The 16,573-nt window shown below is 37.0% G+C and overlaps 1 pseudogene; it reads left to right on the forward strand.

The window, feature by feature from the left end:
* Positions 1-8,134: 8,134 nt before the first annotated feature.
* Positions 8,135-13,879, forward strand: LOC137248260 (venom allergen-1-like; annotated as a pseudogene).
* Positions 13,880-16,573: the final 2,694 nt, after the last annotated feature.

A 16,573-nucleotide genomic window follows, 5' to 3' on the forward strand; every position in this document is an offset into this window, starting at 1 on the left:
TTCATGATTTTTAATCACTGGATAAGAATTTACAATATACATATGCAAGTTTCTGTTAATGTAAGGGAGTACGTACTTAATATGGGTTTGGTTCGACCACTTTTGAAATTCCCAACTTCTAATGACAAGAACTATCGTTTTAAATCTGAAAACTCCTCCATTGTACGTGGCCACTCCCCAAGGAGGTATGTTATTCCCTTTACAGTAGATCGCAGTGAAGAGCATCCCACTTTTGAAACCAGTAAAGACTGGTTATCTTGATATTGATTACACCAATGAATACAGCACTCGAAAACTTTATACGTGCTCTAGACGAGCTCCTGCAGATTACGCTAATCTATGTAGAGCATTGGTATGGTGCAAGCGGCTTCAAATTGATTTATGTGAATAGTCAAATGATTCTATTTGCCAGGCGCTTTAAAATAAGATCATTCAACTCATCACAGTGATGCTCGAAATTTTACCGAAGGTACAGTACCTTGAAAGTACTTAAGCCAGTAAATTGAACTGCAGCAAAAGTGTAGAAGACGCAGTATGCAAAATGTAGGGTTTAAAGTCAAATGTTATGCACTGGTTGTGCAGCGCAGTGGTTAGATTCATATTGTTCTATGGAAATGCGGTTTGGTGACCGCTGCTCGAAAGAAACAGCACAGTCCTTGGCAAAAAGCTCTGAACGTTGTGATCATAATTTCGGAGCGTGACAAATGCATCCCATTATCTCTACTCTAGACCCAGAATACACAACAGCAGTGGCGTAGTGAGGTATTCTTGCGCCCGGGGAAAATATTTTTTTGGCGCAAAAGAAAACTATGCTGCAAAATAAACATTTACATTCCTTGTCTCTTCAAATTTTTCACATTTTTTACTCATTTCTTCCACACTTAATGTACATACTGCCATATTGTTCACGATGTGGGCCTTACACATAACACAACAACTGGACAGCCACTTCGATGGCATAGCGTTACCACTGTCGAGCCCCAACCACTTTTGGTTGTGACTTTCGAACACAGTCTCTGCTTCAATACAAATGCATCCGATATTGCCTAAAATGCACAAAGATGCATCAAAATCCTCAAATCGCTGCAACGGAAAAGTTCCAGGGCTGCCAAATTTCCCACTTAGAGCTGCCACGGAATATCTTCTTAAGACGTCTGAGCACCGAGGCATACCAAAACACATTTGATTGATGTAGTTGCGCCTCCAACGTAGATAAGAAGACATCTGCATAAGCCCTATGACGAGATCCAGAGTAACACGAACGCAGAGTCTGTGATTTCCTTCAAACTCAGGCTCCCGCCTTTGCAGACATCACCGAAGAAGAATGCACACTTCCGAAGGATATGCGCGTTACTCTGCCCCAACTTCTATATCTATGCGTGGCCCCAGCCTGGTGTATAGCACAAATCATGTAGTCGTCTGTAATGTGGAACAAAAATCTGTAATAGCAACGTTTGTTTTCTAAAACCATATTGAAACTGCTCGATTCCTTGGACCTCCGTTAGAAGATTTTATTTAAAGTTTCTTTACTGTTCTAATAACCCAGGTGAGGGATTTGTACAGGAAAAATAAGAAGCATACATGGACGGGCGGGAAAATGACTACGCCGCCTAGTTCTGTAGATGACAAACAGGAAAATGTATATGTGCGCTGCTCTCTGCATGTCATCAAAACAAAATCGGGATAACCCACTTAACGCCAAATTGGGGGAAAAAGGTGTCGGAAAAATTCAACTTCCACAAATTAATATTCCCTAGTTGTACTAGGTGAATCGTCCAGCTGCGAAGACCTGCAAAATCTCTAATGATGGAAGTAAGCTAAATGCTGGTATGAGCAAATTATGACCATGCACAGTGGTCGTTCTTATATGGAATTGGTGGCCGAAAATACTTCCAGTAGAGATATCAACGTGACACTTTGCTCACGACTTTACAAATATGTGATAATTATTTTTTCATAAAATTTTTGCGGATGATACCTTTATACCGACCCACAACCACCCACTTTCACCGCATGCATACAAAAAGTAAGTAGATGTGTGGGGAAAAGTGATAAGATATGTCTATCGCAAATACAATGTTTAATAGGATTAAATAAAGAAATTAAAGTTATTAAAATATCTTGCATACATAACAATAACAAAACAATAAACAAACACACACAAAAGTTTACATTTGCATATCGCCGACTGGATAAAGTAATGTCGTATGTTATATGTGCTCACATATAGCATACGACAATGATTTATCACGTTGATGCTATCAGAAAACTGTCGCAAAACATAGTTAGTGGCAGAAAGTGGCAGCTGATATTAACACTTTTGAATCTTAAAGCTTTGACTAATAATAAGATATAAGTCCCAACGTGAGGATCTGTGAGGAACCCAACTAAAACTTTAACTGAAATTACAATATTTGTGCAAATAAACACTAAGTAACTGGACGTCCGAGCTTTGCTCGGCAATCTTCGAGTATGCCGCATAACATACTTATTATGCAAACATCTCGATTTTGCAGCACGCGTAGGGCGTTGTGCTGGCAACGTTTCTCGAGTATCTTCATGCACCGAATTATTAATTTAAACAATTTTTTTATACACTATGATAGTCTCACAATTTTATTACTGTTGAAGACTTGATCCAATTTTCGGACTAAGTCCGCCCCCTCCGTCTGGCAACACCCGGCCAGTGCGACCAAGCGCAAACAAGGCATTTCAACTGTGCCTGCAACACTCACCGCGCTCTCAACCATAATTAAGTCAGTTTAGTTAAAACTACCCAACCACACGCATCGTCAAAAATATTCGCTTGCTATATTACCGCCCGCCCGCCGTCGCGCATCTCTTTTAATATTTAATTAAATTCACTTTTATTTTCTTTTATATCTTTAAATTTGTGAGTTGTTAATTAAAAAAAAGGAGTACAATAATATACTAATCATTAAAACTTAAACCTAGCGCGTTCCCATTTTTTATTGAAGAGTGCAAGGTGAAAATATATACAACTAGCAGAGCCGGCAGACGTTGTTCTGCCCTAAATTTGGCCTATCTGCATACAATTTAATAAGCTTTTTCCGTCTAACTCTGCCCTACCCCTCTACACTTTTTCCTAATCTTTTTATTCACTCCTCCCTCCGTCTTCTTCGCTTCATCTCCATTTTCGTCTCATTCTATCTCTTTCTTAGTCTCCTTCTCTCTTTTCTCTTCTCTCAAGTTTTTCTCCTTCTTCTTCATCTCTTATTGCCAGTCCCAGAGGGTGGTATGTATTTTGTTCCAGTCCCATTCCGAGTCTCAGCCTCAGTCCCGGTCCTAGTACTAATCCCAGTCCCAGTCCGTCTCTGGTATACTTCCCGGAAAAAAGCATCGAAAATACTAACATAGGCAAATTTATATACGAAATTTCAGGCAAATCGAATAGGACGTATGTAAATAGGTATGTGGGTATTATTAATTCTTGTCTTTATTTCGGCTTCGCATGCATATTTATCAGTTTTGCCAGGTTAATGCGACTACATCGAATATCAAAATGAACTCTACAGCTGTCAGCAACAGCTTTCAATTGATATCCATAATACACACACATTCTAGGGGTATCCGCGTCCATGTTTTGGCCAATATCTCGAGACCCTAGTCACTCAGTGGTGTAAAACTTACTCTGTATTATAGCACACATCAACAGCTTCAATTTGATACCCATAATATAAAAACACATTCTATGTGTATCCGGGTCCATGTTTGGCCTATATCTCGAGACCGTAGTCACCCAGAGGTGTAAAACTTACTCTGTACTAAAGCATACTTCAACAGCTTCAATTTGATGCCCATAATGTAAAAACACATTCTAGACGTATCCGGGTCCACATTTTGGCCTACATTTCGATACCCTAGTCACCCAGCGGCATAAAACTTACTCTATACTAAAGCACACATCAACAGCTTCAATTAGATACCCATAATGTAAAAACACATCCTAGTGTTACCCTGATCCACGTTTTGGCCTATATATCGAGACCCTAGTCACCAATAGGTATGAAAAATACCCTGTACTAAAGCACTCATCAACAGCTTCAATTTGATACCCACAATGTAAAAAAATTGTCTAGGCGTTCAGGGCCGTTTGGCCTATATCTCCAGACCCTAGTCAACCAGGGGTATGAAAATTATCCTCTACTAAATCACTCATCAACAGCTTTCATTTGTTATCCATATTGTATAAACACATTCTAGGGGTACCCGGGTCCACGTTTTGGCCTATATCTCGAGACCCAAGTCACCCAGGGGTATGAAAATTATCCTGTACTATAGCACTCATCAACAGCTTTCATTTGATATCCATATTATATAAACACATTCTAGGGGTACCCGGGTCCACGTTTGGGGCTATATTTCGAGACACTAGCCTCCCAGTTGTATGAAGATTATCCTGTACTATAGCACTCATCAACAGCTTTCATTTGACATCCATATTGTATAAACACATTCTAGGGGTACCCGGGTCCACGTTTGGGCTATATCTCGAGACCCTAGCCTCCCAGTTGTATGAAAATTATCCTGTACTATAGCACTCATCAACATCTCTCATTTGATATCCATATTGTATAAACACGTTCTAGGGGTACCCGGGTCCACGTTTGGGCTATATCTCGAGACCTTAGCCTCCCAGTTGTATGAAAATTATCCTGTACTATAGCACTCATCAACAGCTTTCATTTGATAGCCATATTGTATAAACACATTCTAGGGGTACCCGGGTCCACGTTTTGCGCTATATCTCGAGACCCTAGCCTCCCAGTTGTATGAAAATTATCCTGTGCTATAGCACACATCAACAGCTTTCATTTGATATGCACATTGTATAAACACATTCTAGGGGTACCCGGGTCCACGTTTTAGGCTATATCTCGAGACCCTAGCCTCCCAGTTGTATGAAAATTATCCTGTACTATAGCACTCATCAACAGATTTCATTTGATATCCATATTGCATAAACACGTTTTGATCTCAAGACCCTAGACACGTAGCGAAAAGAAGGTAGACGTTGGCCGATTCTCAGACCTACCCAATATGCTCACAAAATTTCATGAGAATCGGTTCAGCCGTTTCGGAGGAGTTCAACCTCTAAAACCGTGACAGAAGAATTTTATATATTAGATTACATTCCAAAAACTTTTAAATTTCACAAATGGCAACCATCAGTTATCTTAATTAAATGTCAACTTACTTCCCTAAGCGCCATCTGTTGGTAAGTAGTTAACTGTTAGATGTCGTTTTCAAATTGAACGTATGCCTCTAGTGTTCAACGGTAGCAAATTACTATGGTGAGATATCCCTTTGTTATGGCGAGAAATCTTTCTAATAGTAATCTGTGAGAAATTGCATTATTCATTTCATATTTGCAAAAAATATGCATTTAAAAATATTTTGCTAGAGTTTGCCACTGTGCCTTGATATTGCAATTCAATTTTATTGTGTGTGTGAAATTAAGAAAATTAAGTGGAATCATGTGTAAATTTTTTTACGAAGATTTTTAACTTTAATGTTCTGCTTTAAAAGTTTAATAGAATATGAGTAAATAGAGTACTATTTCGTCTAACTACCCCAACCCTAAATGGCAACCCTGCTCAAAAATGTCCCTATTGTAATGCGAAGTGAAATACCCTTCGTTTCGTACCCATATCGGCATATATCATGAAATTTTTTAATTTCGGTTAGGGGGCAACCCTAAATGACAACCCTACTCAAAAATGTCCCTATTGTAATGCGGAGTGAAATACCCTTCGTTTGATATCCATATCGGCATATCTCATGCAATTTTTTTTAATTTCGAATAGGTGGCAACCCTACTCAACAATATCCCCATTGTAATGCGGAGTGAAATACCTTTCGTTTGATACCCGTATCGGCATATCTCATGCAATTTTTTTTCGAATAGATGTCAACCCTATTCAAAAATGTCCCTATTGTAATGCGGAGTGAAATTCCCTTCGTTTGGTACCCATATCGGCATATATCATGCAATTTTTTTTAATTTCGGTTAGGTGGCAACCCTAAATGACAACCCTACTCAAAAATGTCCCTATTGTAATGCGGAGTGAAATACCTTTCGTTTGATATCCATATCGGCATATCTCATGCAATTTTTTTTAATTTCGAATAGGTGGCAACCCTAAATGGCAACTCTACTCAACAATATCCCTATTGTAATGCGGAGTGAAATACATTTCGTTTGATACCCATATCGGCATATCTCATACAATTTTTTTCAATTTCGAATAGGTGGCAACCTTGTGAAACATTCTGAGTGGCAACACCTAGGTAGAAAGGCTTAGAAGGTGACACATTATCTCTGTGCCAAACTTCATTTAAATCGGTTCCCGCGATCGTTCGGCTATACAAACATACAAATATACAAATATACAAGAATTGCTCGTTTAAAGTTATAAAGATAAGATAAGATAAAAGCACTGGCGAAATTTTAAATAACACAAAAAAAACACAAAAAGCTAAAAAAACTGAAATTAATTCAAAACGAAGTAAATACCTTTCACTTCAATATTCCTTTCTATTCATTTCAATATAATGATATCTTATGTATTTTTTAATAGCTTAAACTTGCACTTTATTCTTAACTTGCTCACAATGCAAAAATCAACTAATACCATAACCTCACTTTTGAGTACAGTTGGAATACAACAGAAACAAATATACCTTTTAAAAGGCTGTTCTAATAAGTGATACTAACGACACATTTGGTGGCAAACTTTTCACTTCGATTTTTTTTTTATTTTTGGCCTATGGAACCGTACAAATTAAAAAAAAATATATAAAACCGAACTAAAAAAATGCATACCAAATTTTCGATCTATTTTATTTTTATTCTTTATCGGTCATTTGTAAGGGTCAAATATGCTAAAATGTTTGTTGGTATCCTTTGGTTTGGCATTTCCATAAAGCTATTGAGAGAGACTTAAACATTTTTTTAAAAATCATAAAATCATTATGGCCGCCGAGAAGGGAGAACGATTTCACCTTCCTATATTTTTATCATGGGCTGAAAATATCATTTATAAGTAGACTCAAATACATATTTAATAATAATAATATGCAAATATGTTGAACTTTAGCTGGCTCGAGGTCAATAAAACTATTTTGATTAAAACCACAGGTTTTTGAATAATTTAATCCGACATATTTACATATAAAAAGTTCGTTAAAAACATTCAGTTTAATAATAATATGATTATAATACATTAGTAATAAAATAAATTAGTAATACTGAGATAGTCAAGTTTGGAAAAACATTTTCTCCATATTTCCATAAAAAGTTCTGTTCCATCGAAATCTGTATTATAAATTTATCCCAAGTCGTTACAATTTCGTCGTAATTATTCCTGTATAACGAATTTCCAATTTCTAAGAGAAATCCAAATATAAAATTATGATAATTTAGTCGTGTAAGTCTTGTACGTATTTTTTGTTGGAGACGATTGAGTACACTTTTCATGACGCGAGAAATTTCACATTCTGCGGAAAGACCAACATCTCTAGCCGATTCTCCGGGCATTTTGCGGCGCCTACTTACACGATTTCATACGGGGATGCTCATGTCCTAGCTCTCACCAATATACTTGCATATAAAATTTTTGCCGACCACTGCATTGGTGTGACGCGCTTCACAGACCAGAGAGAGAGAGAGATATCTCCTTACTTGGACCCAGAGGTGATGGAAAAAGATATCCCCAGTGACGTACCCGTTCTTACCGTTATGTGTACCGCAGGTCTATATATGGTTATCTTGAATTAATGTATTGCTTCAATATGCTATTATTTATTTATTTTGTAATACTGAGAATGGAAAAAATAACAAACAAATAAAAATACTTTTTCCAAAATATTGGCACTGTATGTAAAGTAAATATGAAGAAATTAAAAAAAAAAACACCTGCCAGTACATACAAAGTAAAAACAGAAGTTAAAAATCAATAGGAAAAATAAACATAACTAGATAAACGAAATAAAGAACGTGAAATGAAATCAAAATATCAACTGTTTTGGTTTTGATATAAAAAATATGATAAAACTTCATTCCACTAAAAGCCAATTTTACAGTCTTGTTTTGTATGTTCGGTGAGCTAAACTTGCTAACTAAATTCTACCTACTTTTTTGATTAATTTGATAAGTTTACCGTTAAAAATGGTGTTAAAAATAATGTTATTTGCAATATTGGTGGCATCTTTTGACATTGCTGCGGCACAAAATTATTGCGATCCATCTTTGTGTAACGGTCAACAGCATATAGCATGCAACAATAATGGGGTAAGCCCATGAAAACAAGTATTTTTTAACGAAATATTAAGAGGAAGCACAGATTTTTGAGAAATTACCCGATGAACTGTCGAGCAATTATAGAAATTGCGATACATTTTATAAAATAAAGTCGATAAGGGTGACAGGATTCGCATTGCTGAACGAACTTCGACTACTTCATTTTCAGTGCACACACACCTTTTGTGTAATATCAGTGGCTATCGCAGAAAGGCTGAACATTGGCACAGACTGGGAAATATTACAAAAACCAGTGATTTCATAGTCAGACCGCTGAGTAGCGGGACATTCGCCACCAGCGCCTATGGGTTAAGAGGCCCTAGGTTAGGTTAGATTGAACCGGCCGGTCCATGAGGACCTCACGTAGGCTGAATGAGTTCGTAGTGTTACCAGAAGAAGTTTATTTAACGACGAAAATGAAAAAACCCTATCAAATACCGGGACCTATATTATAAAATAACTCCGTGCTCTTGACAATTACTAGACGTTTTCTAGGACCTATACCACTTGATGCTTCTATATCTGACAACTTTATCACTCCTTATAGCTGAATTCTTCGCCTCGAAAGCGCAGGGCATCGATCGTTTCCTGCTCCAACCCGCACTTCCTACATCTGCTGTCACTGGCCAAGCCTAATTTAAAGGCATTTGACGCCAGAAGGCATTGTCCAGTCAGAATACCCGTCATGGATCTACAGTCCTCTCTTTTTACATAGTCAATACGATAGTCGTTGGTGCTTAACATAAATTTAGTTTAAAAAAACTGAAAAATATGCAATTTTGGTGCCGTTTTAGTATTCTATAATGCACTTAGATATTTAATCTTGATAGCACCGTTGCACAGAGGTTCGTGTCTCCGCTATTAAGAACAGCTCGTTCAATAGCGAATTATTTAACCACTGCCGCGAGTCTTCAATAATTGCCGCTAGATAGGTCTAACTCTATTTCGCGCGCCTAGCCTAGAGAGTTATAAGTGAACCTAATATATGCGTGTTAAAAAAAATGTATTTCAAAATCACATAGTTGAATTGAAGAGTTCCAAACTAAAACGTCATAAGTGGCTCATAACATTTGGCTAGATAATTAAGAAAAGGTGTCCAGTCTTAAATGGAGTCACATTTTTAATTGAAGCTTACGATATTATAGCAGTCAGATTTGAAGTTAATACAGATAGTTGTTTGTAATTACTGCATTTTGCTCTGAAAAAAACTTATTCATTGCGTTTTGGCTCAAAATATTTTGGAATCATTGCGTTTTGATTTGGAAGTTATTTGATTTTTAGCACTTTTGTGTTAATAGTATTTCCTATTTATAGAAAAAAAGGTCTGTCGCCATTGTTTCAGCGACCCTGGAAAAATGGTTGTATCATACGAACCAGTTTTGTTATATTAGTACATACTCCAATACGATGTGCGTGAACCAGCTTCAGCTCCTCTTGTGAGGGGTGCATCAAGTATTTTTATTTTTTTATACCTTTCGTGAACATGAAATGGTATATTAAATTTGGTCCGATGTTTGTAACGTTGAGAAATATAGAAGATAGACTCACCATTAAGTATACTGAATTGATCAGGGCGACAAACTGAGTTGATATAGCCATGTCCGTCTGTCCGTCCGTCTGTCTGTTCGAACGCAAACTGGTCCCTCAAATTTTGAGATATCTCAATGAAATTTGGCACAAGGATGTATTTTTGTATTAAATTAGACATTTGTCGGATCCGGTAGGATCGGACCACTATAACATATATCTCCCATACAACCGATCGTTCAGATAAGACGATTTTGGTCATTCCTGCCGCAATTTAGAAGGTGTAAAAGTGAAACTCGGTGATATAAATTCTAATATATCATAGAAGATATCCTGGAAAAATTACTTTGATCGGAGCTATATATAGTAAATATCCCATACAACCGATCGTTCAGATAGAAAGATTTTTGGCCATTTCTCCCTTAATTTCCAATATAAAAACGTTAAACTTGGTGATATATATTCTAATATATCATAGAAGATTTCCTGTAAAAATCATGTCGATCGGAGCTATATATAATATATATCCCATGCAACGGATCGTTCAGATAAGGGGGTTTTTTGCCATTTTTTATTTTATATTTATCTTAAAAATCGTTTAGGTATGTACATCTGTTCACTATATATTTCTTATCTTATATATCCGATCATTTGGAGATTACGAACAGGATAAGATTATTGTTCAGCCACATTCATAAAAGGTATGAAGTCTTCGGCACAGCCGAAGACAGTCCCGTCCTTCTTTGTTATTTATTGGAAAGTTGTCGCCCGTAGATATTCCAAGGAGTACTTTGAAGGATCCTTGCCTAAATTACTTCTTAGAATTCCGTAAAGAATATACCAGTACTCCACACTTTATCCTAATTCATATAAAAAAGCAAAATTTTCAACTTAAAAAATGTAAATTTTTTTTTAAATTTCCGAGAGTAGCTAAATTTTCTTTTCATAAAGATTGTTACAAATGTTTTGAAAAGTAAAGTGAAATCCAATCTATGTATATCCCAAAATATTCGGGTTGCACTTCTTGCGTTTTGGTTTGGTACTCGTGTTGTTGTTGTTATTGTAGTGAGAGGGACACTCCCCGAAGGCACCCGGTGAGTGTTGTCGATGTTGATGGTCTTTTGCCGGATATAGATCCGGTATGTTTCGGTAACAAGCACCATTAATGCACAAGCCCGACCATCTCGCTAAAGATTTAATACGAACTTCTTATCCGTCCTCTACCGCCAGGGGTCGCCAGATCCCCAGTTGCTAAAGAAACTTCGCCACGGGTAGGTGAGGATTAGAGAAGCTATAAACTGGGCTGTCAACCCTTTGAAAGCATTGCGCTACACAACCCCTTGAATCATTTCGAATCACAATAACGGTAAATTGATATATAAATGTCAAAAGCGTGTATTAGTGTGCTTCTTTGTTTAATTGAGGTTAGAAGTGTATACAAAAATTGAAGAAAAAGAGCAAAAGGTATCAGAAAAAAATTTCGAAATTTTCTTTCATTTTCCTAAAGTTTAGGTCTTTTGATATACGCTCACATAAAATTCACAAATATATAACGACACGTTCATACCAAGAAAACCTCTTTAAGTTGTATAAAGAAATGAGTCACATGTGACTCACGAACTTAATTCAATACGCTCCTGTGAGTCACATATGACTCATTGGACAGGGAAGTTACTAAGAGGCCCCCTAACCCGTTTGGGGTTTTCGAAACTCCTCAATTCCTATTTCTTTTGCTATATTTTAGTCAACTATTCAAATCTGGATTTCGCGTTTTAATATAACTGTTATATTTGGTGGTTACATTTGTTTTTAGTTTTAGTTGCATGATTCTTATACTTTGGGTTTATGTCTGGTGACTGTGGTGGCCATTCCATGGCGTTGATCTGGCTTTGCTCAAACCATCTTTTTGCTACGTTGCTCGGATATTATGGGTCGTTGACTTGCTCGAACGTCCAAACAAGTTGAATTTTGTCTTTGGTTTATGGCAGCGGCCACCGTGGTGTGATGGTAGCGTGCTCCGCCTATCACACCGTATGCCCTGGGTTCAACTCCCGGGCAAAGCAACATCAAAATTTTAGAAATAAGATTTTTCAATTAGAAGAAAATTTTTCTAAGCGGGGTCGCCCCTCGGCAGTGTCTGGCAAGCGCTCCGATTGTATTTCTGCCATGAAAAGCTCTCAGTGAAAACTCATCTGCCTTGCAGATGCCGTTCGGAGTCGGCATAAAACATGTAGGTCCCGTCCGGCCAATTTGTAGGGAAAAATCAAGAGGAGCACGACGCAAATTGGAAGAGAAGCTCGGCCTTAGATCTCTTCGGAGGTTATCGCGCCTTACACATATGGCAGCATGCTGTGCTTGAGTATATCAACATATAAAGCACCAGTCACAATTTCCTAACCTGATGAATGGGTCCCACGCCTGGTCAAGAAAAGCATGCCCAGACCATAATACTGAAACCTGCATGCTATACGGTTTTTGTTGTATATTTCTGATTGTTTTCAGTGTTAGGGGACGTCAAACACGCGCTGAGCGAGAACATTCCACCACAGGACGTTAATGAAATAGATCACGTGGTGAAAAAGTCCACCTAGCAAATGCATAGCCGATATATCTACGTGCCAGGCTGAAACTGGAAATTTCATTTTTTGACCGACTAAAAATAGGAAATCCTTTTTGTTTCTCTCTTATTTGCAATTTCAAGTTGTTTTAGAGGGACTTAAACTTAGGACAATTTGTTGATCCAGCGACGCTTATAAAACTGGTTAGCTATGATCATAATACCGACGGCCGCTGTGGTGTGGTGGTAGCAGCGTGCTAAGGTTTGGTCTTGCGTCATGCCTGTTATCCTGTTTCTCGAAACTGATGATAATTTGGAGACCAACGGAGACCAAGTCAACAGATTTTATAAACTTAATCGGGGTCTTCCTTTCTCTGCTTCCAAATATGGATACCGATGGCATAACTCTCCAGCATGGAGCGTCTTCAACGGCTCTATCTTTATATCTGCGTAAAGCTCAAAAAACTCATCATTAAATATCACTCTGTACATGCCCGTAGTATCATTGGCAGGGCCGCAAAAATTTATCTCGAATACTCCAAGGGCCATAAAATTACCAGACCAATCATTACAGGAGTGCCGAATCAAATACTACTCCCGGGAAAAAAGTATTTGAAGAGACTTGCAAGGTATAATCGATAGAGCTGGCGTCCTAATATCGCATTGCATACATATATTTATTAAATAATTTTTTTAGCTTTTTTTTCCTACAGGTGTATATTAACTCTCCAAAATTTTTTCACAGAACTTCGCAGTACGCTGTAGAAATCCGGTGCTGGTTCGTTTAACACAAGCACAGAGAAATATAATACTTCGAATTCATAATAGAAGACGCAATCGAGTAGCAAGTGGTCAAACTAAACTAAGTCCAGCTTGTCGCATGGCGACAATGCAATGGGATGATGAATTAGCTCGTCTAGCCGCTTTCAATGTCAGACAATGTCAAATGAGACACGATGCCTGTCGCAATACAAATACTTTCAGACAAGCCGGACAAAATTTGGCAATGATAAGCTTCCGTAAAGGATCGTTAAGAATTCCACAGTTGTTGAGAAGAGGAATCAATCAGTGGTATAGAGAAATTCGCAATGTTGATACATATGTCGCAGATAAATAATTTTCCAAGTGGATATAGAGGACCGTAAGTGGACTTATTATATTCTTTAGAAAGTTTTGTAGGTAAAAAAATGTACTTTTAGTTCAATTGGCCATTTTACTGTAATGATGGCTGATCGGAATATTCGTGTGGGTTGTGCTGCAGCCACTTATAATAGTGGACAGGGCAGTAATCAGCGGACCTTCTTAATGGCATGTAATTATGCAACAACAAACATTGTGAATCGTGCGATATATAATACTTGCCCAGCTGCCGGTACGAGTTGTACAACTGGAAGAAATCCCAATTTCCCGAATCTTTGTTCTAGATCGGAGACATATGTTGTTTAGGATTGAAAATATTTAGGCAAAAATTTTACCTGCTATAAAATTTAAATAAAAGTATAATTCATATGTATTTAATTAGTGAGCTTTGCTCATATTGCTTTATACAATGGTTTTTGTAATTGATATTAGAGAAAAATTGTAAGTATACAAACGGCGATGGTTACTAGGACATGTTTCTGAATTTCACTTCTTCATCAGCTAGCTTTTCGGTAGCTGAGCATTGAACTCGAATCTCCAACATTCATATCAGTGCAAGCCTTTTTGCTGCTAAGCTAAGTTGAAAAAAATTTGATTTTATGACAGATATTAGTGAATAACTCAGTTCTACGAAAAATTTCCCCTTTTAACGGCCTTATTCAGATTAGGAGAAAGCCAAGAAATCCATACAAAATGACACACAAGAAATGCTTTCAAATTTCTTTCGCATTCCAGTCCATTTTGACTACAATTTTTATACTCAGCTGAGCAGGGCTCACAGAGTATATTAATTTTGTTCGCATAACGGTACCCTGTAACGGCATAAACTAAACGAGATAGATATAGACTTCTATATATCAAAATGATCTGGGCGAAAAACGAAATTCATTTAGCCATGTCCGTCCGTCCGTCCGTCTGTCCGTTAACACGATAACTTGAGTAATTTTGTAGATACCTTCACACAGAAAAATTTCTTACATTTTTAGTTAACATGAATCATGTTGAATCAACATGAACAGTGTTCTAGTACGTAAAGCAAAAACAATTTCGCAAAATCAACACGAACATTTTAACATGAATCGTATGGTTAAAATAATATGAACTATTTCTGCATTAGAATTACATTAGTGTGTATCCCTCACCATAAATTCGGTTTGATGTAACATGAACAAGTGTTGTTTTCGACCGCCATCTGTCCCCCATCAAAGGTTGTGAACAGAATTTTGTTCTCAAAAGAACAGAAGTTAATTCGTGGTCAGTGTTGCCATTATTGGTAAAGTAAAATGGCCAAAAGTTCCAAAGTACCAAAGTTCTCTTATCAAAAAAGAGAAACATTATCATATACATCAATTCGATCAAAAGTAATGCGCGAAAAACCGAGCAAACCCAAAAAAAAAACATATATTATAAAATATTAAAGGCTTAATAAGTATGTAACAAATGAAAAATAAATTATACTGAAAAATAGGCGTACAAAAGTTTGAATAAAGGCTGTTACGTTACAAACAATTTTGGGCTCTAGGGTCTTACCTACAAACTCTACTAATATTATAGTTTATATGAAAAATAGGCTTGGAATGCTCGAAGGAAATTGATTTTTTCTGGTTTGTTGACATGCTAGATTTTGCACGAAAAAACTATTTTGAATTTTGGACTGTTACGTTACATGAAAAAATGCGATCGAATTCGTTGTGATCAAAAGTACTCAAAACGTTTGTCACTTCGAAATATTTTATCTAATTATTTTCAGTTAACCTAAATCTGCCTGAAAAAGGGAACTAGAGCGTTAGAAATAATATTCCTGAAATGCAGCGTACCTTTTCGTTAGGTAATGAAATTTTTAAAAATTGTGTTCTTTAAGAAACAACACAGAAACTATCGTATATTTTCGAGGAAAACAAGAGGTTGCGCGTTGTCTTCAAGCATAGGTTTCTTTGGCATGTGTAACCCCAAAACAAACAAAAGCGCACAAAATTTGAAGAAATCTAATTTTTTCTGTGGTTTCTTTTTTGGCGATTTGGCCATATATGCAAAAATAGAGCACAAAAAACTAGCTTGACATTAGAAACTAGCTTACTAGTTAAACACGCCATTTTATTACTTAGTTTACATTTTGGATAAAAAATCTCTCTGTGGCAACACTGTTCGTTCGTTTTTCTATACTGCGCTGCATGGCGGATCAAAACTAGGTGGCGTCGGTAAGCATCTGATTGCAAGTTTTTTTCATAAGATTTGATATAACATTCTCTAGCGTAGTACGATTTTGACATTACACCAGAGAATTACAAAAACAAAACACATGGATCGTTTGTATGTATGTCGACCCGCGGCCACCTTGTACTGTTCCGCCGTGGCTGCGCTGCCTCTTGCATTATTCCGATTTTAATGTGCAAGTGCATACGTGGCGAAAAATTGTGTGAATTTTTAATTATCTAAAACTTTATTTTGTGAAATTGTGCCAACCAAATGTGCGAACAAATAGATTTTTTTATGCCTCATTTCGACCAAGAGTCGGATGTGTTATTTATTGAGACCCCAGAAGAAATATTAGTTGATTATTCTCCGAATAAAGGAGTGGAAGCTTTACGCGAAATTATTTGCGGTAGGATGCAGTTTGATGAACGAGTTTTACAAAGAGTTTTGGGTAAGTAATTCGTGTAATTTTTCGTGTTACCTCGGTATCAATAATCCGAAGGCGCTTCCATGGTATTTATGTGCAGAACAGAGTTTGGTATTTGTTTCCTTCTGTGAAGAGATATTTGCAATCAAAGTTGCAAGTTTTTATGTGGTTGTTGTAATCACATTAGGCAAAAAAGTGTTCTGCGCAGAAATACTGAGCATGGCGTCGTTTGATACCTATTCCGACATTTTTAGACGTATTTTAGCAGTTTTACAAATGCTTGGGCAATTTAGAAAGTATTTAATGAAACAATTTTTGTTTAATTTTCAGGTTGTGGCTTAGAATACACATGCTTCTAAACGATGCTGACTTGGCAGACATTTTCCCAAAGACAGAGATTGCGCTA

The sequence above is a fragment of the Eurosta solidaginis genome, chromosome 4, assembly GCF_040869045.1.
Source record: "Eurosta solidaginis isolate ZX-2024a chromosome 4, ASM4086904v1, whole genome shotgun sequence".
In the NCBI taxonomy this organism is placed as follows: domain Eukaryota; kingdom Metazoa; phylum Arthropoda; class Insecta; order Diptera; family Tephritidae; genus Eurosta; species Eurosta solidaginis.